Source organism: Xenopus laevis, chromosome 6S (assembly GCF_017654675.1).
Source record: "Xenopus laevis strain J_2021 chromosome 6S, Xenopus_laevis_v10.1, whole genome shotgun sequence".
In the NCBI taxonomy this organism is placed as follows: domain Eukaryota; kingdom Metazoa; phylum Chordata; class Amphibia; order Anura; family Pipidae; genus Xenopus; species Xenopus laevis.
This window is the reverse complement of record NC_054382.1, coordinates 97307165-97331130: the sequence shown is the minus strand read 5'-3', so window position 1 is coordinate 97331130 and position 23966 is coordinate 97307165. Positions and strand designations below refer to the sequence as shown.

The following is a 23966-nucleotide window of genomic DNA, read 5'->3' as shown; positions in this document are numbered from 1 at the left end:
TTTTGCAGTGTCAGGTGCTGAACTGCAAGACCCACTCCTGTCGCTGGGTCATAACAATATGCAAAAAGGAAACCAGTAGCACACTGTTGAATTGCAAAAGTGCACCAAAAATGTATTAAGCCCACATCATAAAAATAGGCAACATTTCAGGCCTACCAGGCCCTTTATCAAGCATCAAACATGCAGGAGGCACAGTCAGACATGCAGGAGGTTCAATTGAAGAGGACACTCGCATACCCGTTGTGTAAATGTTAAGGCTCGCTCGGTGCACAGTGATTGGAGGATACAGCAACCTCCCAATGTACTGCATAGAAATGAACCACACTGGCACACGAGACTTGTGTCTGCAGGGCAAGCCCTTGCAAAAGTTTTACTTTGTAATTAGATTTGTTATTGAAAGCAGTATTTGTCTGGTCAGGTTCTGGCTACATATAACAGGACTTCAATTCTCACAGTGCGTTGCTGGTCTTGACTGGGATTAAAAATAGGCCCTGGCAATAAAAGTATACAGAGCCCCCCCTAGACCCACTTAACAATAAATATCTATGACATCTTACAGCATCCCCACTGTAATTTGACAAAATCTATAGACTGCGAGTTTGACCCCTGTACCCAAGGCCGCCATCAGAAATCGCACGGCCCCATACGGAAAAATTTCCTGGGCCCCCTGGGCTGCGCCCACCACAAGCCCCACGTACAAGTCCGCCCTCCCCACCCCACAGGTCCAACCCCCGCGCACTAAAAAAACATTGGTGGCTATGGTTCCCACATGTTAATAAAAAAAATATATATATTGGTGGTCAGGGCCCCCCCATTAAAAAAACATTTGTGGTCAGGGCCCCCCATTAAAAAATATTGGTGGCTAGGACCCCATATGGGGAAAAACAATTGGTGGCCAGCCCCCCCCCCCACTTGTAAGAAAATTGGTGGTTAGGCCCCCCCCTTAAACGTTCATGTAAAAAAAACTTGCTCCCCCTCACAGAAGTGCCCAGGGCCCCACCACACAACAGGGACCACAAAGGGTTACCCCCTAAATGTGAGTTGCCAACTACAGAAGGGAGGAGGGGAGCAAAGGTGGCTGCATCTTCTTCCAGTGACAGCATTTTCTGCCCTTATTGGTCACAGAATTTCAAGTCCTGGTAAAGCTGCATGGTGATTGGATGAGCTGGAGTAGAAGTTCAATCCCTGAGCAGCTCAACCGGGACTTAAACTCAGTGACCAATAAGGGAAAGGAATGGACAGAAGATACCTCCCCTTGTGCTCCCGCTCTGCCTTCCCTAAGTCGGCAGCTCTCAGAAAGCAGGGGGGCCTGGCTAATCAATAAATTGCCCCTTACCTTCGGGGCCCCCTACAACTTTCCCCCCTGTCCCCCCCTGATGGCTGCCCTGCCTGTACCTTACATGGTCTGTGAATAACAAACCTCTACAACACTTTTAGAAGACTCAAGCACAGCCCTTCCACCTACAGGATATGCCTCAGCCCCCTACCTCCCAAGGAATAAAATAGTAACAGATATAATAGTTATAATGGTAACTTTTATTTTAATGAAGCTGTCTAAGGAGAGCAATATGACACATTCCTTAGCAGAATTACTGTCTACTTGGGAATGATTCTCGGCCTATATATCAATTCTGCCTGGGAATCAGTTGTCTAGGCCACTAGCCTTAGACAAATACATCAAAGACAAAGTTCAGTCAATGCAATGAAGTCCAAGCCAAAACACTTTATGCAGTATCCTGGTTGCGCTGTCTGTCTCAAAGTAACATTCAACTGCAGAATGGCAGTTGCTCCTTTATAGCAGTCACACTGCAAGACCTCTTGAATATACATTTCATGGATCTGGTGGTAAGTTTATATCTCTGCTTATACCCTTCCAATGGAGGCTCACTTGGGTACAAACACTGGGGTTCGGAGGCAGCTCCATTAGGCTAGGACAAAAGCAAATAGATCTCTCTGGTTTGAGTTGGAACTCCAGGCCACTTCTTTAAGGTGAGCTCTGCAGGGTGCCTTCTGAATATGGAAATTGGAGGTCTTCTTATGGAGCATCTTCCTGTTCTGTTCTGTGCTGTGAAAACCCAGACGTAACAGTAAGTGAGAGTTGGCTTAGGGGTGCTGCTGGGATTGGCAGCATAGGTTTCTTTGTTTAAATACTAAATACATGATGTATTTAGAGATATTTCATGCTGCATCAAATAATGACCATTGAAACCAGAATGAGCATTGTGATCTTATATGACTGTGAGTGGGTAAAGGGAATACACCCTATTGGGCATCCTGTGTGTCTTATTTAATGCAAAGTGCAAAAAAAGGTAGCCTAACAGGGTAATAATATAGGTTCTAAGTGAGTCCTCAGCAGCCAATTAGTTACTTGCTCTTTAAAGCAAGCCAGTCTTGTACAAATAGATCTCTCTGGTTTGAGTTGGAACTCCAGGCCACTTCTTTAAGGTGAGCTCTGCAGGGTGCCTTCTGAATATGGAAATTGGAGGTCTTCTTATGGAGCATCTTCCTGTTCTGTTCTGTGCTGTGAAAACCCAGACGTAACAGTAAGTGAGAGTTGGCTTAGGGGTGCTGCTGGGATTGGCTGCATAGGTTTCTTTGTTTAAATACTAAATACATGATGTATTTAGAGATATTTCATGCTGCATCAAATAATGACCATTGAAACCAGAATGAGCATTGTGATCTTATATGACTGTGAGTGGGTAAAGGGAATACACCCTATTGGGCATCCTGTGTGTCTTATTTAATGCAAAGTGCAAAAAAAAGGTAGCCTAACAGGGTAATAATATAGGTTCTAAGTGAGTCCTCAGCAGCCAATTAGTTACTTGCTCTTTAAAGCGGGTGTAAAAGCAAAAAAATAAAATACCATTTTTACTTTTCTAATAAAAAAGAGATTATCTCCAATATACTTTAATTAAAAAATGTTTACCGGTTTTATAATAAAACTGACTGTATGCAGTGAAATCCTTTTACTTGCTCTGACAGCTGCTCTGCAGGGAAACAATCATACTTTCAGACAGCAGGGGGGAGCCCCCCCACCTTACTTCCCTGACCTCGAGCAGCTTTGTTTGTTTCCCTGTAAAGCAGACGGTGACTGTGTAGAGATTTGTATCTGCAGACCCAGTGCAGTCTGAATATTCTGATTATTAATTGGTCTTGCTGTATCGTCTTTTATGGCAGATATTATTTGACTTGTGCTGTTTTAGACTTTAGTTCCCCTGCAAAGACTAACCCCTGATTGGTTGCTATGAGCATGAAATGGAGCATATTATTAAATTGCTGCCAGTCTTGTACAGTGCTGTATAAGGAGTTTCTGGTACAGTACACGCCTTTCTCTTAAATGTAAAATAGTTGTATCAGTTCTGAGTTGACCAAAATCGATTGGTGCATCTTTAGCTACAGTCTAAACTGGTTATACACATCTGCTGAATTCACTACCTAGCCAAGTGGTGGTCAAAAATGTGCAGAACCAACTGTCCGGTTCTGTTTGATTCTGGGGCTACCGATGTGATAAATTTGGGGTTCATGCGGAACCTCCTGTTCACATCCAATTGGTTACTGCATCCATAGTTTTATGAAGCTCTTAGACAAAAACTTTTCCACCCTTTAATCAAGCTTTAAACAAGCCCCAATTAGATACTAATTAGAGAGTGGATGGTTTTGGGCCATACTTCAGCCAATGCTCAGTCTGTTTTTGGGCACTTTAATAATAAGAGCTAATGCAACTTACCTAATGTAACAAGTAATTGAATATGAAATCAAACCCTCGAATAGTATTCAACATTTATATAGCAGTTACATAGGTCATAGCAACATAGGGCGCCGAGTTCCATCAATAGAAAGTGATCACAGTGGGTATATTCATATGTGGAATAATGACACTTATCAAACTTGGGAACCTCTGCCTCAGAACTGAATCAATTGAATGTGCCTGACACAGGTATCCAAAGTTGATCTGAGACAATATACAGTTACCATTAAACGTATACCCTAAATTATCTCCCAATAACAAACAACATCAGGTCACACCGCTGTCATTTCTGACTTTCAAGCTGTTGACTGCTAAGATATACTGGCAGCTATAGTTCTGCAACATCCGGAGCTGTGCAATAACAGTATTCTTACTGTATGGGTTATTTGTATTTGCAAAATCAGCAGCACCCACCTTAGGTTCTACACTGTACGTGGTTTCTCTCACCATAGTGTCTGGTATGTACAGTGACATCATCCCAGGCTGGGTAGGCATACACCTCCAGTTCTGACTCATATTTAGAAACTCCACAGTCAGTTGCTTTCACTCTAAATACCCAAATAGATACATCTTATCAACAAATTTTGATCTAATAAATAATGATTGTTTGCTCATGTATAAAGTTGGCTGGAGTAGTTGGTAACTGTGTGCCATATAAACGTGTGGAATAAATAGAGCAAGTGTGCCAAATAAAGGTAACAGCACATAAATTTGTTACCAGAAATTACAGGATATGCCCATTACATAAAACAAATACCAGTGCCCAGGCACTCATATATATTGTTAGAAAAGTCAAGCTCCAGCTCTATATGTATCTTACATCAGGGTATGAATAAGCGATTGCAGGGTCTGGGTGATACAGTCTTTATCAAGTTGGGCTGTCCTACATAACACTCAGGGTGTTGCTAACTGTCCATGGATGCTGATATTTAATGAGTTACTAACTTACTCACCCCCAGCCTTCGGCCCTTTCATTCAGCACTTGCTTTCGGGGCACAGTTGTATTGTGATTTTTAATCTGGGTTGAGGTACAGAATGCAGGACCTTGGGTACAAGGCAGATCTGTTTTACTGCCTGCTATAGCTGAGCTCTGTTGTGCCTTGTGCCCACCTGTACTCTCTCTTTAATTAAATAACAGGAGGCAGATGGGAAGGGTGTTGGGATCCTTATGCACCTTCCTTGCCTGGCCATTATAAATATAGTGCTGCTGAAGGCCACAGCCAATGCTGCATTTATGGGGGATGCTAACCACCTTGTGCTGCACCTTGTAAAATAAGCTCATGTGGTTCACTAACTGAAGAGATACAGGTTGATAGGTGGTTTTGCTACCCGCACAGTGAAAGGTGAATATTCATTGTATTATTTAGCTTAATGACATTCTTCCTTGTTTGGACACCCCTGAAGATAAACCTCTTCAGGCCTTGATGGGGGCTCAAAATGTCCTTCCACGTACACAGAAGCCCAAACAGCCACCACCAGCCCAATAAATAGCGACTTTCTATGGAGTCCTACAGGCCTGTTGTGCCTGCTTCTAGTAAAAGACAGGATGGACATCACCGGAAATGTCCAAACAGTGTTATAACTGCAAATAAAAGATGACCCGTATTTTTATGCAGTCACATTGTTTGCTGAAACTGTCATTTATTCATTGTACTTTTAACTTTTCCACCCTTTTTATGGTCATTTACAGTGCACTGTAACTTTGGTAAATGAGAGTTACAGTTATCTCAGTGTCTGTAAAGTTCAAACCATAAGATCTTAGTGATCGTGTTGCACTGTATCTTCACATGACAAAAGGCTTTTTGAGCAATCAATTGAAAACACAAAAAATGCTTGGTTGTTTGCTTGTTGTGTGTTTAACAACAGTATGTTGTTTCCAGCATTTTCTTTGCTTAAAGAAATTCTTAGATTATTGACACACGGATTAGTTGCAGCTATAAGGGTAAGGACACACTGGACGATTTGTCGCCAACGTTTTAGGGTAGGGACACACTGGACGATTTGTCGCCAACGTTTTTAAAAAGCAAATCGCGGCCACATATCGCTCGTTTAGTCTCTGAACAAAAACAAATGAAAGACGCCAGCTCCTGTGCCCACAGCGCTTTTGTGAATCGCCTGTAGCTCCAAAACGCACTGAGACCCTTTTCCGAGCGATTTATCAGAAATAGCATGTACTTAGAAAAGCACTGAAATCTCCTAGACACGCACACACATACAGATAAGTAGCAGCAATTGTATTCAAATTACAATGCGAACGCAATGACGCAAGAACGCAAGCACGTAAAGACGCCAGGTTACAGCGGGAAGCACAAACCGTTTCCGGTTTGGGTGGAGCATGTACCGCACAGAGTAATGGGATACAAATCGCTCTGTGCCAATAGTCGCTGTGAATCGTCTGTTCAAAAAAGACGATCGTCTTGTCGCCGCGGTTTACTTTTTTAAGGGTAAGGACACACTGGACGATTTGTCGCCAACATTTTAAAAAAGTAAATCGCGGCGACAAGACGATCGTCTTTTTTGAACAGACGATTCACAGCGACTATTGGCACAGAGCGATTTGTATCCCATTACTCTGTGCGTTACGTGCTCCACCCAAACCGGAAACGGTTTGTGATTTCCGCTGTAACCTGGCGTCTTTACGTGCTTGCGTTCTTGCGTCATTGCGTTCGCATTGTAATTTGAATACAATTGCTGCTACTTATCTGTATGTGTGTGCGTTTCTAGGAGATTTCAGTGCTTTTCTAAGTACATGCTATTTCTGATAAATCGCTCGGAAAAGGGTCTCAGTGCGTTTTGGAGCTACAGGCGATTCACAAAAGCGCTGTGGGCACAGGAGCTGGCGTCTTTCATTTGTTTTTGTTCAGAGACAAAACGAGCGATATGTCGCCGTGATTTGCTTTTTAAAAACGTTGGCGACAAATCGTCCAGTGTGTCCCTACCCTAAAGGGAACCTGTAGAGATATTCTTATTTATCTTGGGTGACTTCTCCATCAACTATTAGCTTTAGCCGTAGTGTGCGGTTGTCATGGAATGGCTCACTGCAACCAATCATTTTTAATACATAGGCATGATGGGTGTTTTTGAAATAAAATAGATTTTTTAAATTATTCTGACCTTAACCATGCTGCACATATATTCCCATTCAGCTACAAAGCAATGTACACAAAAGAAAACAGACTTGTTGTCATGGTGCTGAAGTGACTCATAGCCACACCTGAGATACACATTATCTCGGCTGGTTGGTGAAACAGTCCTATAAAACAAGCTTGGGACATTGGGATTGAACTTCTAGTTCAATACAAAGGTTATGTCTAATTGCTCATCTACCTGTGCCTTACATTTTCTTCTGAAACAGATACTGCTTAAACTTGCTCAGTCTACTGGATGTTGGTACTTTAGTATAAGAAGCAGTTCACATACAAGTCAATGGAGAATGTACAATATTTTATATTCAACATATTGAAAACAGTGGAAATCAGCATACAATTTCTGGTTGCTGTAAACTTATTCTGTGTAAGAGGATTACAGGCACAATACTTTGTAGCGAGTGTGGTACCTCCCACCATATATATCTCAAACTTGTTACTAGTGCAAAATATATTTTAAAATTCAATACGGTTCCTTATAAAAAAATTGGTAGTTTACTTTTAAGGTATTAAGAAAAAAAATGTAAATAGGCAATCAGTGCATGATATTTATTTTTGGGTGTTGCTTTACCTTTCTCTGGTTGGAGTCATTCCCAGGTGAGGTCTACTGATTTTAGTTTCACATTATGTAATGTGTATTCCTCATCTGTGCCCCAGAGAACCCTAAAAAAGTGAAAAAGTCTTTTTAAATAATGGTTTCTAAAGCTTTCTTAAAGTCATAAATAACATATTTCTATAAAAGTATGCTTAGTACGTATTTAATTAAATACAATCATTTTCTAATTTTACTGCCCCATTAACTAGTCAAATATAAAGTTTTAGTTAATAGTTTAAATTAAATTTTTAAAAGGGATCATTTTCAGCCAGTCCTCCAAATGTCCATAGCCATGCCCAGGCTATTTCTTCCCATCCCTGAAGAAGCTGACCAAAGCGAAACGCGTCAGGTGTGGCAGGAAATCAGTTGACAATCCTACCAGAAAGTGGAGAAGCAACATGCTGATTTTTACTGATTGAAGAAAACACCATTGCACTTTGTTTTAATTAATTTTACCTTTTGAAGCAAGCACTAAATGCACTTTGTTTGACTTGATTACAATTTTATTTTGTAAATAGCACCTTGTAGGAATCACTACACTTTAAAACACACACGAAAAATCTGTGCATAGACTTTCTATGGTTCAAGACACACACAAATAAGTGTTGTAACACTTTGGTGATTTCACTAAACATTAACAATATTAAAATTAGGACCAATGAGTGTTTGGTCGGACCGTGGAGTGAATACCTGAGGTGATGTATGGCACGATGGCAAACTAATCTCCTTTGCACAATTGAAAGACCAATTCCAGATCCCACATAACCAATGGCTGACCTTTCATAAGCTCAGCTGTGCTCTCAATGCCACACACAAGCGCCACGACTTATCGCTGTCCATGCACCCCTTACTGATATGCATCAAGAGGGGACATACAAAAGGTCTAGTCACTATGTTATTTGCTAAGTTGCTACAAGAAGTGCACGGAAACAATCTAGATGGGCTACGATCTAAATGCGAGGTGGATGTGGGCACAATCCTAGATGAGGAATGGCAAGAAGTGCAGGAATCCCCTCAGTTAGTATCCTCCAACCATAGACTACGGCTAATTCAACTATATATTCTTCACAGGGCTTACTACACCCCGCTCAGGCTTCACTACATTAATGCCAACACCCCGGATGTTTGCACTAGGTGTGCTTTGGACAGGGGAACTCTGATACACGTGCTGTGGAGCTGCACTAAGCTTACTGCATACTGGAGGGAAATACTAGATACCATAGAGAGGGTGCTTCAAGTGACAATTGCCAGAACACCTAAAACGTGCGTCTTGGCCATAATTCAAGAATTAAATCTGAATCATTATCAGTCACTTTTCCTCCTTGAGGCATTGCTACTAGCTAAGAGATTAATCACCCAGAACTGGAGAGCAGTGACTCCTCCTACCTTCTCTACCTGGAAAGCAATAATGCAGGATACCTGTAACACTGAATACTTAATGTACTTAAAAAGGGGAGTCCCCACCAAATTCCATAAAATTTGGGGACCCTGGACCGACATTTACCCCCAACACCCAAGACAACCACTAGCAGTTCAAGTCGATAGGGTTTAGGAAAGTTAAATGGTGTAATAACTTCACTTGTCCAACTAGGTCTGAATCCCTCATTGGAGGGAGACCCCAAAAATGTCGTAAAATGTTGTACCCATGACGAAATTTTTGTATGCTTTTTACACTCTCTTTTATCTAGACATGTAACATGTGATACAATGTTTTCCCTTATTTTGACTTTACATTGTAAACTGCTTGCTTTATTCACTCAATAAACTACCCGAATTTAAAAAAACAAAAATTAACAGTATTGCACTAGGTTCTGTTATTTGTTTTTTTTTCCATAGCCTGTGGCGCTGATCTTTAATTGTATCTTGATGCCCTTGATCAGGGCCGGGTCGCGCCGCACAGGCGCCCAAGGCAAGCCGGCGGACGCGGCGCCGGCTGAGCCCAAGTGCGCATGCGCAAGAAAAGCTGCAGTTTTTACTTCTTTTGCGCTTCTGCGCATGCGCGAACTGTGCGCATGCCGAGAAATACATTTGCGCACATGTGCAGGAGCGCAAGAAGCCGTAAAAACTTCATAGAGTCGGGCACCGGACTGGGGGTAGGCGACAGAGGAGGTGCGTGCCTGGCGCCCCCCCGGCTTTGCGCCCTAGGCACGTGCCTACTCTGCCTACCCCTAGTTCCGGCCCTGCCCTTGATCAAACAAAACAATACTCATTTTCAGGTAAGCCCCAGTTCTATTTGAGTACCATGTTTGGCCTTGAAAATCAAAGCTGGGCAAAATGAGAATATGAGATTATTTAATTTTTGTGAAAGTGAAAAAGTTAGAACTGCAAAAATAATCCAGTTTTAACTAGAAGAGTGGACAAAGTTGGCCTTAGGGTTGATACTTAAAAAAAAATTCTACTGGACAGAAAGAGGAGAAGAAGGACCAAGAGGGGTGGAGTAGTGAAGTGGTACCATAGGCGGTTGGTGATGAATCAGGTGTGGATTTGTTGTTTTGGGTGTTTTGGCCCAGATCAACTTTTCTGGGGCTATTGTTACAGTATTTTCTCTGAAATCTCCCAATATCTATTAAAATGAACAGGGACATCAATATGTGTCTCACTAGAACAATTTCTTCGTAGTTGGGATTAAATTCGAATTTTAAAATTTTTTACCATTAAAAAAAAGCGGAATGAATGATAAATATGCCAGGAGATTAACACTGTGACCCTAAGGGGAATTTAATCTCAGCTTAATACAATTCCCCCACCTTCTATTAATTCTTCTGGGATTTTTAGAGGCAAATGTATCTAATGGTGAACATGCATTGATAAATATGCTTCTAAAAATCTCATAGGAATGAGTGTACTGTGGTGAGCTCTAATTTCACACTTTGATATATCTGCCCCTAAGAGTACAATATAGGGACATTAGTCCCACAGCCAAAAGGCACAGCCAGATTTGTTGAATAACAGAAAGGAAACATTACCCACTTATTCCACACTAACATACATGCAATAAATTCCCACTTATCTAGGGTATATAATGTAGAGTGCAAAAATGCATAATGGCATCTTATATTTTGTCAGTCCATCAAATAACCAGATCAATACATAAACATATTCACTGCCTGGCCAATGATTGTATTTGGGCCAGTACTATGAGGGTTCAATGGATCAATATGATCAGCTGGACTCTACTAGACAGATTCCATTAGGAAATCATCACATTTGGACTGAAACGTGCATGGGCAGATATCAGCTAGCTTGTCTGGACATTAATGTAACTTTATCTGCCCATGTTGTAGCAACCCAAAGCTTTCTGATCAATTACATTGCAATCTGACTTTAGATTAACCCAGGGGTGCGAATATGTAAGGTACCCCCAAAAAAGCTGCTCCTGGTAACTTAAAGAGACGAATTTCAGATATATTCCTTCTTTTAACCAAGGATATACGGTAGTACCCACAACTCTCTTTCCCCACTAAAATGATGCGCACATCACAGGTTTTATTGCCATGCTATGAGCATGCACAATTTAAATTCTTTGTGCACCCTAAGAAATCTGGGTATTGTTTGCACTGTCTGTGGCACAGGTGTTTTAATGTTATTTATACACAAAAGCCATGACTATCTTTTAAATTATATCCTTATAAACGGTGAGTAGTGATGTCATCAGTTTTAAACGGTGAGTAGTGATGTAATTTCTGTCACATGACTCACTGAATCTTGTGTATTATAATAAAGAAAGTACCCCCTGTTGCAAAATAGGGGTCGTGTTTTTATATGGTCATGAAACTCCTCGGCAACTTATAATATCCTTATAATTTATAAGAGGGGGTACGTTATTCACTATATGTGGTATTGTTTAGCCTTTTCTGTATTTTTGTTGTGATCTGAAAAAATGTAGTAGAAGTCAGTTCTGCTAATTAGCTGGCCACTGCTACATTGTCTCAGGCGTCAAAACCAGCGGAGCTTAAAATGTAAAGACAGATACTGCTTTCTATTGTAACATATACAAATAACAGAAAAGCCATTTGAATTAATGTGTTTTTGGAAAACTGCTGAGAATTCAACTTTTTCCATTTTTTAAAATCATAATCAGTTCAAAATCATAATATATTGAGTTCTAAAATCTTTTGTTAAGATATGGTATTCGGTGTTGAGATTACACGTACAAAGGTAATAGATGTTGAAAAGGATATGGGATTTGATAAACAAACTGGTTTAATGCATTGAATGATGTGTATCAGCTTTCCTTTGCATGTTTTATGTAGCACTAATTGTTTTGTGAGGGTGTGACAGTCTTTGGGTAAGCACTTAGCTATCTCGCACTATTCTGGCAAAAGTACAGTGCATTACATTGAACACACGTTTACTTGTCACTGGGACACACGTCACTTTGTTCTAGAATTTTAGTTTTAGATCGTTTTGTTAAACATTCCCCAATATTTAATTGTACATATGCTGCATCATACATCCTGGTATTCCTGTTACACAGAGAGATTGAGCCAACTGAAGAAAGCAGAGGAGCAACATCAGAAGGCTCATAGCAATTGCAATGTGTAAAGCACACAAATGTTTGGTTTTATGCAAAATGTAGTACTTTTCCCAGAATTTCAACACCATCATTGGCACAAATTGTGTTTTCACTTTGAGAGGTTTTTGAAACGACAGCTAAACTCACTTTTTCTAAAATCACGAATGTCATGAAAGTTATTAAACGATTCAAACTGAAAAAAGCATGAACATGAAAATTTGAGAAAACGTTAACTTTTTTGACTACAACTTATTCATATTGTCGCAGAGAAGCCAGCGTAAAAAACACCCGAAAACCCCTAAAACCACGAATCAACGAAAGATCTTCCATTTGTAAAAGGGACATCTGCGATTGACTTCTACATAATTTTGAACGGTTTTAGCTGGAGTATTTTCTTATTTGGAATTGTCACAGTTTTGTTGCATAATAAATCCCAAAAAAATTTCACGGTTTAATAAATTAGCCTCATAGAATATGTAAAGATACAAGTTCCTTTGTTAGCAAAATATAGCACCTTATTGTGTACTTGGCTCTTTTGCTGGTGATTATTTATTCCCTTTACTGTTTTATTAGGGTAATTTGTCTTTGGTGCATTGTTGTATTTATGCAGGACAAATGAGTAGAGGGCTCATTTAACAATACAGAGACATTTTTTAGGGAAAAAAACCTGTATTTTTTGAGATTTATTATGCCCCTAAACTGCTAAAAGTCTGAATACAAAAATGGCTGCTGTCCCTTTAACCATTTGAAGATGTTTTTAACGTTCACGAATTTGGAGAGTTCTGGTTTTTGCTTGAAAAATAGAAAGATTTTAGTGATTATTTGATAAATTCAAATTGAATCGTTTTTTTCGATTTGATTTTTTCAACCTGAAATATAAGTAAATAAGCCAAATCTGTGGATTGCAGTTAGTTCTAGTTTGATTCTGGTAGAATATGAGAAAAAAAAAATGAGTTTTAGTAAATAAACCCCTTAACGTTACCAGGTGTGGGTTTTTATCATCTATGGAAAAGTGCCACCCAAGGCAAGCTCTCATAATGTATCACATTAGACATAATAATTATTACATTGTGTGATTATGCCAGGCAAACATTCCCAAGGGATCTGAAGCTTATTTAAAACACTTTACAGGTATTTACTACTCTTTACATTTCTATTCTGGATTTGTTGAGGGGATCATTTTGTTGACCCTTGGTCTGTTTTCTGATTGTGGTTGTTGCGATTCACCTCATTTGCAAATTTTTGGAGCTGGCACATGGCCTGAGACTTGCACACCCAATGTCTAAAAGACAAGCCACTCCCTGAAAGTGATTAAGCCGATTTGTTGGGTTGCAGGAGCTGCTGGACTGTTTACAGAAGGCATCTGCCAAATGTGTGTCCTGCACTATGTAAAGATTTTCTCAAGACCCTTCCACATTTCACAAAGGCAAAATAAATCAACATGTATTTCCAATATAAATGATTTATAAACTTTATCCCTTCCACTAAAAAGCTCTGTTATATCTAAACACATCTGTGACTTGCCTTTGTTTGTACGGTGGTACACCCTGTATTTATGCTAATTTTATTATTGCGTATTGTGTGGGGTGTCAGGTCTGCAGCATCAGCAGCACAGATCCTTGTTCAGCGATTTGTCCCTTTCCTTGGTACTTAAAGGAAAACTATACCCCCAAACAATGTAGGTCTATATAAAAATATATTGCATAAATCAGCTCATACGTAAAACCCTGCTTCATGTAAATAAACCATTTTCATAACAATATACTTTTTTAGTACTGTGTGCCATTGGCTGGGATCATAGGATTCATGGTGCACACAAGCAAACCAACAAACCATACATGTTAGGTCACATGAGCACATTAACAGACAGAGTTCTGTCTTTTGCTTCAACACCTCTTCCTGTTACAGTTAGAGTTGTAGTATTTCTGGTCAGGTGATCTCTGAGGCAGCACACAGACCATAGCAAATGGTGGATCAAGATGTAAAAGGGCAATATTTACTTAAATATATATATATATATATATATATATATATATATATATATATATATATATATATATATATATATACCAGTTTGGTGAAATTCTTATGCCACTTAACTTGATATAATCTGTTGCATTAGTATTAATTTTGGGGGTATAGTTTTCCCTGCTTATACTCTCATGTTAAGATTTAAATAATGACAACTTTTGTTTTTTTAACCACATGTTTTCTAAGGGAAGGGAGTCAGCTCTGGTTAGGAGCTAGCTACATCAGAGCCAGATAAGTACGCATGATGAAAGACAAGTGCAGTCGCCCATCAACATCAACAATTAGTTTTGCTCAGCAGGACCAACCTGAGGCTGACTAAACCTGTTGTGCAAAATAAACTCTGTGTGCAGTGACATATCTTCCAGCACTGGCTGCCCTCCTCCAAAGTATTCTTACAAGATGAGACTATGAAACAGAAAATTGTAGTGGGAGCACTTACCGACTGAATTGCTTTCCCATGTGCTACACGTGGGCCGCGATCCCCCACGGCCAACAGTAGATGCAGGATTTGTAAAATACGGAGCACCAGTGGAAGCCATGTAGGTACGTTAAAACAGTTGAAGTTTATTCAGCATGTTAAAATCTTGATACAGCGTGCCCAAACACAGTAGGGGCCATGCTCTCAACGCGTTTTGTGGCTTCTCGCCACTTCCTCAGGAGCTACTGGCCACCATCCCCCATCTTCCTTAAATCACCCACAGTGCTACACCTACTCCTGAAAACATTATTAACCCATGTAGGGTAATTACATCACAATAAACATGATTAAAAAGGGAAACACACATCATGCCTATATACTGAATACCACCATGGATGTTACTACTTTGAGACAGTTCGCTGTAAGAGTTGAGACAATATTTTGTTTCTTTTCTTTTTCTTCCTTGCCTTTCTCTTTTTTTCTATCTTTACTGTCCCTTATTTTCCTTCTTCCTTCCATTGCACAGGAAGTTTCTTAAGGCAACCATTCTATTACGGCGATGTTGATTTGATATGCTGACTCTGTACTGTTGTAATGTATATCTTTGTTTATATTGCATTTTGTTGGAAATTGTCATAATGCCAACTGTCAAACTTTTTTTTTTCTTTCTGCTGCCTTTTTTTGCCTTCTGTATTTTCTTGAAAATTGAATAAAGATTATTTTCAAAAAAAAAAAAAGGGAAACACACATTATGAATTTATTACAAAAACAACCCCTAGGGAAAAAGTCCATAATAAAAGTTGTATATAAATATACTTAAATATAGGTATTATTACTAATATCCCAGGAGACTCTCAAGATTATCCTAAACGAATCACATCTTGATCATAACATCAGGAAAAGACAGTGCACATTATGCAAGCTCAGATATTTAACATTAAAATAAATAAAATGTGATTAAGAAGATTCGATGGGGTCCATTTACTAAAGTTCAGTAAATCTGACTTTAAGTTTCCGCATGTTATAGCTGAGAATATTTTTCCGCCAGAACATTTGCAGCGACTAAGTTTACTAAACAGCGATGTGCTCAGAAGTCATTACGATCACTTGCGGTAACTACATTAATGAACCAGCTTACGTTAGCGGTAATTTTAGCGAATTTTCTGGCGACAGATTAAGTTTTTGTGAATATTTATGCTATAAAAATGCATCTTCAAGACTCATAAACTTTATTGACTGATGATTATACCATCCAACGACATCACCAGAGTAACACCAATCAAACATGTCTGCATCATATAAACCCTTCTGCCAATAGAATCATATGAACAAGAAATACCAGTCAATTTCTTTGCTTCATAGAAATGCACAGTTTAATGTAGCCAATCACAATGAAACCAAAAAAGTGTAGAGGCTGACGAATCCTTGGACTGTGATGCCACTGCCAATAATACGACTCTGAGCTGAAACTGCTGCTGTTGCAACTGATAAAATCAGAAGCCAAAACATCCTGTCAGCAATAGCTACAGATCTCTCTCCTGTCAGCAAAGAATGATGGGTAAAAAAAAAAGTATTATGGGATATTTCCTGCCCCTTGAGAATTCTCTGGTGCCACTGGCGGTAAAATTTTGCAAATATTCTTGCCTAAATTTTGTCTTTTGCACATTTCGCTGTTTAGTAAACCAGGCGTTAATGTGTACGTAGTATTATTTTCTCTGAATGCGATAACTGGCAAAAACATATTTTTGCGCAAGAAAATTCGCAAATTTATATTTACCGCAGGTTAGTAAACTGGCGAAAACATATTTGCAGACAAATGTGTCTATAATTTGTGCGCATATTTTTACCGCTCTTTAGTAAACGGACCCCTATGTTCCTACTCTTGGTGTACAGTATGTGATCAAGAGACATCTGATTTCAGAAGGTATTTTGCGTGTCGTGAGTGAGACAGTAATTAGTAATGACATAATTAGGGAAAGTGCATTTTTTTGAAAACTTTGGAAACTTTGAAAACTTTGGAAGGAATTCTGAAAGAGGAAAAATACAATCCTTTGTACTTGCTACAATGCCTGAGGTATAGGTGGAACCCACTGTGCTGCTTCTGATTTAACTGTGGAAAGGCTCTGGAAAAACCCTCTCACTCTTTCATCTTAACATTGTTTTTAGTAGTCCTAAACTTTTTTTATTAAATAAATGAATATGAAGGAAGCATACAATTTAGAATTGGTTTAGGCAAGTGGAATAGTAACTAGTATTATTTTGGGGAAAGTATTGTTTTAACAAGGCTCAGTTGCAGGTAAGTGCTGTACTTGTTCACAATAAAAACTTTCTTTTCGGCAGTTCAGTCTGTGAGTCAATCTCTTTAATATTGCAGTTTTCTTAATAAATTAATTTAAGGGCTTATTTTTTTTTTATTCTTTAATAAATAGATAGTTACATCAATGACATAAATGTACAATAACAACAGAAAACACATGCAAAACAAATGCAATAATTAGGTAATTAATACAAGCATTCTAATATATTCATTTTTTTTTTTTAAAAAAAAACAACAAATTTCTAGTACAACAAGTACAAACTATAGTGAAATTGTATATTGTAGGACTATTGTCTAAAATATAGTCCAAATCTAGATTTTATTATTTTCGTAATAGTACTAGCTAGTGTCGTATAATTACAATTCCATGGATCTATGGTGAATATAGAATTGAGTCAAGTTTAGATCTATCAGTTTGAGAAAAGTTATTCATGAAAATTTTCCATTTTGACAAAAAATTCATACGATTCCTCATGCTATCAAATTTAAAAGCAATAGCTTCATTTGTACATAGAGTTTTCAGCTCCGTGATGACATCCGTTATCTCAGGAGGATTCGATTTAATCCAATTTTTGAGGATGCTTCTCTTAGCTGCAATTAATATTAAATGTGTGTAATGCAGCGAGTAGGATATATTCCCACATTTAGGTTTAAGAATGTGGTGGGATGATTTGATTGAGTCATCCGAAAGATTTAATAGGGAATTTAAGGGCTTATTTACAGCTGTAAAAGAAAAAGTATGATGATACTTCTTACACTTTCTTATAGTTGCAGGTGAATCCGTCTCACCTCCTGTTCTGAATCAGGAGAACCCTGGACCTACAGCTACTTTCAAGCTGGCAGTTATTCCAGGGGTCCTGCTGCATTATGAACAGTGGACTTGCGTCTAAAAGATCGAGTGTAGATGTAATTTTGAGTGATGGAAATGACGCCATCTCAACTTGGACAAAATGCAAGTGCAATTTTGGGCACCAGACTCAATTGTGCTGAATGTAACTTGCCCATCCTGACAAAATGATGCTGATGTGGGGGAAAAAAACGGTACATTTGAACAATGCATTTCATTTTTGAATGGAATTATTTTTGGCAGTACCGAAAAATTGTTAATCCCCTCTTGCAACTTGCATTAAGAATTGCTAATATAGTGGTGTGTTCGAGCTTGGCTCAGTTGACCCCATAGAACAGAAAGGTGTAAAAAAATATATAATATAATATATATACAGACAAATACAAGAGTCCTCTGCACTCAACCCATTATCAATATATTTAAGACAGAGATATTTGTGCATACTGCTACTGAAAAATGCCTTACCCTTTAAACAAAACAGGGATTGTTTGTCCATATATTGCAATATATTTAAGCTGGCCAACTACGTCAAAGTCATCCCATATCTGGCCAGTCCTATGCTCAATTTTATCTGATTCATTAAGAATTCTATTGCTTCATTATACATTTTACAAATATATATATATAAGCAATGCAGAAGAATGGCACTCACAGGACTTGCTGAATCAATCTTCCGAAGGTTTAGTTTGCTCAACGTTTCGGTCCCCCCACAAGGACCTTCGTCAGGAATCAAACAGTGCTCAAAGAAAAAGCATGTAAAAAAATGACACTTGCTGGCAACGTGTATGAGGGCAGGGTTATTATTGTTTTCACTCTATTACAGTCAAAAAGCACAACAATTATTAATATAGATTAATAAGATACTGCACTTCAGTTTAATAGTTCAGTTTTTTAGTTTAATTGGATGTTCATGATTACAACAACTGTTGAGCACTTGGAGAGGAACAGGTATTTCAATGTAAGTTAAAGGATGAGCATATACCCATCATCTAATTCATCAGGTGCAAGGACAAGTAGAGCCCATTCACATATGGCGTTTGACTGTCACAGTGCCTGTGTGTGCCAAAGGCAGAATATATCCTCCTCAACCACCGCTCCATGCTGCACCTTGCTATGATAAAAAAAAGTTACAGTTCCTCAATAAATTTTCACTGTTACAGTGGACAAGTGGATGAGTTAAACATGAATCAAATTACATTGATACTGCTAGAAGATATGACAAACATTACTGAGACAATTATATCCAGAATTTACAGATACTACATGGGGAATATAATTTAAAATTTCAAGCAATTATCATAGAGCAGCGCCATGGCTGTTTGGGTTTTTTTGTGTTGCAAATGTTTTTTCAGAGCCTTAAGGTATGGTGCTTCACATCGAGGGGGTTATTTATCAAAGGTAGAATTTTGAAGTTACTCACAACTCGAATGGGAGGTTATTTATGAAAAAACTTGAACGTCTAACATTCGATCGAATAGGAACGACCCGAAAATTTGAATTGAATTTCAAAAAAACCCCTAGAATGTCAGGAAGGCAATTAACATGTTCAAATGGTTCTACGGACCTCTGCCATTGACTTCTACATGAATTCAGTAGAACTGTTTCCAGGGTTGATGTGTGATAAATCTCACATTTGAATTCAAATTCGAGTAGGTGGTTTTAAATTAGAAATTGTGAGTTTTGACCCTTGTTGCCCCACCGGGTCCGGCTAACACTGAGTGTGCAAGCTCCTCCCCTACGCCCCGCTCATTTTCACAATGAGCATGCGCCGGGGATGGGGCAAAATGGTGTTGCCTTGGGCACCCAGCCGGATCTGAACTATTGCACATAAACAGTCCTAACGCCAATGATGTATTATCTGGCATTGAAGCCAGTCCATATTAATGTTTTACTGTGTGAAAAAAGAAAGAAGAGCTATGCAAATGTGTTCTAACATCATTGTGTTTTTATTTATCACTGTTACATAAATGTATCTGGTCTACTAGATGAAGGTCATTCGCTAACACTCACACAGATGGCACACAATAGAAGACATAACCCTTTTTGAAACGCTGATTGCCAAGATTTATACATTTATACAGGGAAACAAAAGCCTGACAAGTGGTATTTACAATCATGGCATTGTCAATGTATGTCTGTGACGGTGGGAGTAGAGGACATGCCATAGTATCACTCCTCCTTCAGTTCTTCCTGAATCACAATTCACTTGTCAGTACCTCATTCAAGTGTATCTTCCATTTTCAACTCTGCAGCTGCAATATAGTTGCCCCTGCCCTTTCTCCACCTTTTACTCATATATTCAATTACTTTTTAGCCTCTGGCACTTTCCTTTCTTTATTCACAGGCTCATGTCAAGCCCATTCTTATAAAGGCTGGATCCACCCTAATTCTCTCTTACTGTTAGCCTTTCAACTAGTGAAATATCTTGTATTACTAACTTTCTCTGCGCCCATAATCTGCTGGACCCTATGCAGCTTTAGGCCTTCACACTTATGTAGAGTTGCAAACAATCTCCAGATTCTGCTAAATTATTCCTCTGCTTTTTAAAATAGCATTGAAGTCAATACTTGAGAAAGGGGCAGGGAGCCCTGATTTTTTACTGAAAAGTGTGGACAGCATTATATATATATATATATATATATATATATATATATATATATATATATATAAAGAGAGGTATGGTGGGTCCATCAGATAAACACATTAGCCCCCAATGGGTTAAATAAGGATTATGATCTGTATGTATCCTTATAGGTAATGTTTTCCACAGTTTTTTTACTTTTGGATTATTTCCTATGTTAGGGCAGTGTAGCTACTAAAGGGTTAATTGAATGTGCTAGAGAGTGCTGTGATGTCATATCCCAATAATGAGTTCCTGTTTGAAGGGTTGTACCAATTTGTATCTCATTGTAACTATTGAACCTAAGTGCTTGAAAAAGGAGACTGTATACTTTGAAACGTTATACTGCTGGGATCAAGAATCTGCTTTTAATACACATAATCGCATCAACAAGAGTGAGTGCTGTGTCTATTTCTTCTTTTTTCTATTTATTCTGTTGTTGTGGCAGCAACAAATTTTTTAACAACGTGCACCACGTGTATATAATATATATATATATATATATATATATATATATATATATATATATATATATATATATATATATATATATATATATATATATATGTGTGTGTGTGTGTGTGTGTGTGTGTGTGTGTGTGTGTTTCTTTTTCCAAGAAAGTCCAAGCACTCCCATGCACACAATTATCCAATGACCCTGGTGCTATGCCAACATAGTTTTTCATCACAATATTACGTGCACACTGGGATTTACAAATAAGTAAAACATTTAAAAAATAAAACAGTTCAATGTTTTTGTCCACATCTAGGCAAAAACTGAAATCGTTACACTCACCATTCAGCATGGTAGCTCAGTCTGACATCAGAACATGCGTCCCACCACTAAAGGAAAAGAGATGTCCTATCATCACAAGAATTACAAATGGAAATCTTTTAAAACAAAAGGAGGACTGGTCAAATCTTTGATTATGGAAACAAAAATGAACAGTCTTCAGTTACACCAAATGGGATAAAGTATTCTGTATTTTTTTATCCAACGTTTTTCTGAATGAACAATTTCCAGCAGCAGTATGATGGTGTTGGGAAACAGAAAACTGCATAGATGCATAACTATGTTAAAGCTCCAGTCTTCTATCTCCCAACACTACCATACCACTTAAAGCCACAAATATGCTGCAAGGTGATGATGGGACATGCACTGCTGAAGGCCAATGGATATTTAATTTTTCCCAAGGAAGATCTCAAAATTTTGGTTTATATCATATATAAAGTGTAAACTGTCTATTGATGTGTCTTCTATGTGCTTGAAATAAAAATAAATTCCGTAATTATAACACTTGAGTGCATCAGATTAAGACAGCATAACAGCTATAATCATACCAAGTGGTTGCAACATGCCTATATATAATATGTTTTGACAAGTTAATGTTAAGATACTCTCATTTGCACTCGGAAAGGAAAACTCTCATGCAATGAAAAAGTGTTTACCTGAAAAATAGTTTATGTTAAATAGAGCAGTTTGGGAATACAAATTAATTTATTTTAATTCTGAAAAAGTCATCATCACTATCACCTGTTCTGTTGTGCTTGCACAGGACAGTGAATTCCCTGGTACTGATGTGATTTCTGTTTCCTTACTGCCAGTAAAGAGTACTCTTTACTGGCCTTCCATAACAGTTATCCAACCATATGGCCTGTTGGCCATGTGGAAAGATATGTCATGACTGACCATACAGGGGCTTGGTGAAATACTGTTGTTTTGTTTGTTCAAACCGACAATCACTGTAGAAAGTGAAGGTTCTCCTGATGTCCCTTTTTAATTATCCTCTCCTACCCCCACAATAGCATTATAAAAAATGGTCTCAATACGGTGCCAGTGCTAAAGCAGCTAAAATAGCATATCTAGAGAGAAGCACCCACATCTTTTCCTTGTACAAAACTTATATTAGAGCAAAGAGAAAAATTGAAACCAGAAAAATGCACCATTGTGCCATCATCAACATGAGCCCACCTGTTTGCTTCTTAAGAAAAAATGTTGGAGGGGGGAAACAAAGGCTTCAATTAGGCAGGGTGCAAACTGCACAAAATGAAAGTGCAATCTGCCATTTTATGCACATTACACCCGTCTTCCTGCCTTGTTGAACTGACCCAGGTTTCTACACCCTATTTCAGAGCACAGAGACCTTCATGTCATTGAGGGAGTTAGGGAATGGTTGTAAGGGAATGGCTGGCCTCCACATTTCACCATATTTTTTTTATTCAGTGCAAGAAGTAAACCGTGAACGAACACTACAGATGTCATGTTTTTGCAACCCTTAGTGCTTTTCCACTTCTGTCCAGGGTCATAGTAAATGACCCCTAAAATCTGAGTATGCATCTCAGAGTTTGGACAGACCATTGCGAGGCCCCTTAGATGTCAAACCAATAAGTTGCATCAACACTTGAATCTTGTCAGAAGGTTCATGGTGTATAAACAGATGAGAAAATCAAGAAGAGAAACATCTAAAGTTCACTTTACCCAGCACTGTCATCAGAAAAAAAGAAACTGAAATTTCATATACCATATCGTAATGTCCATCCCTCTCCCCATACATAAACAGCCATATGCATATTACTGCTTCTGCAAAAAATACATTAACAGATACAACAGATAATATTTAATTCCTCTTTCTGTAATCTGTTGATTGATCGTTTGTCTGATTGCTACTAAAATTGCTACATTGTCCTACAGTTCAATGTAGTTGATCATAAAAATAAAAAGCCATATGGTTTTAGAGGATCATTTTCTTTGCATAGGATAAACATATTATATATAGAATTACTTACCATTACATGCAATGAGACCCATAGCTTTGCTAGGACATCTGTGCTTCGTGGAGAACTCAGATACAGCTTTAAGATTGCTCTTATTCTTTCTTCAACTACCTGCACAGGGATTGAGGCAAAACCACATCCTTACTGGTATTTCCATTGTTTCAGTATTAAAGAAGCCTGTATTCATCTGACAAACCAAATGCAGATTTCTGTTCTCCACCCAGATGAATAATTGGGCAGGCTCTGCATTAAATTAATAACATGTTTATTATTGCTTCTAGGTAAATTATTATTTTGACACACCTTACCCACTCTTCCAGCATTGCAGTAATAGGGGAGTTGTGCCATGTGCATCAGAACAGAGGCAGACAATGTGGATTCTTCTGCTGGTAATATGATGCCAACTAGCCTCATGCCCAAAACAAAATCTTGCTGGAAAATATATGATAAATAACAAGGTTACAAGCTATGTCAAATAAACTTAAAGGTTTGAAATTTGTTAGGTTTGGGCCATGCAGGTGCTTATGTATCTTATGTATTTTATTAACTATAATGGTTTCCATAGAATTTTGCAGAATCTTACACAAAAAATTGCAGCAGCTGCATATTGAATATTAAATCATATTGAATGTGTTTATGGGAGTTGGGATAATGTAATGCAGAGAATTCTATTTCTGCTTGCACATTGCCCTGGCGGAACCCAAAAGTTGACTTCACATTGTGTTTCCATTCCAGTGGCACTAAAACAACCTTTCAACTAATAATTAGAAGTTAAAGGTATGTACAATGTGGATTAGGATGAGCTGTTAAAGAGGCATGGGCTGGACAAAATCCAGAAGAAGCCCTGTATCAAGAAAGGATAGACAGTATAGGCTAGAGCAGTGATCTCCAAACAGTTGCTCTCCAGCCCCATTGGTCGTTGCTCTCAGTAGCCTCAAAGCAGCTGCTTT

At 38.5% G+C, this 23966-nt stretch overlaps 1 long non-coding RNA gene across 1 annotated transcript; it reads right to left on the bottom strand.

Moving 5' to 3' along the window:
- Positions 1-1503: 1503 nt before the first annotated feature.
- LOC121395154 lies at positions 1504-23164 on the bottom strand. Its single transcript, XR_005962293.1, has 6 exons — positions 23029-23164; positions 21038-21084; positions 18274-18732; positions 7469-7560; positions 4166-4299; positions 1504-2521 (listed from the first exon to the last, which is right to left on the bottom strand). It is a non-coding gene; the product is annotated as an uncharacterized LOC121395154 (long non-coding RNA).
- Positions 23165-23966: the final 802 nt, after the last annotated feature.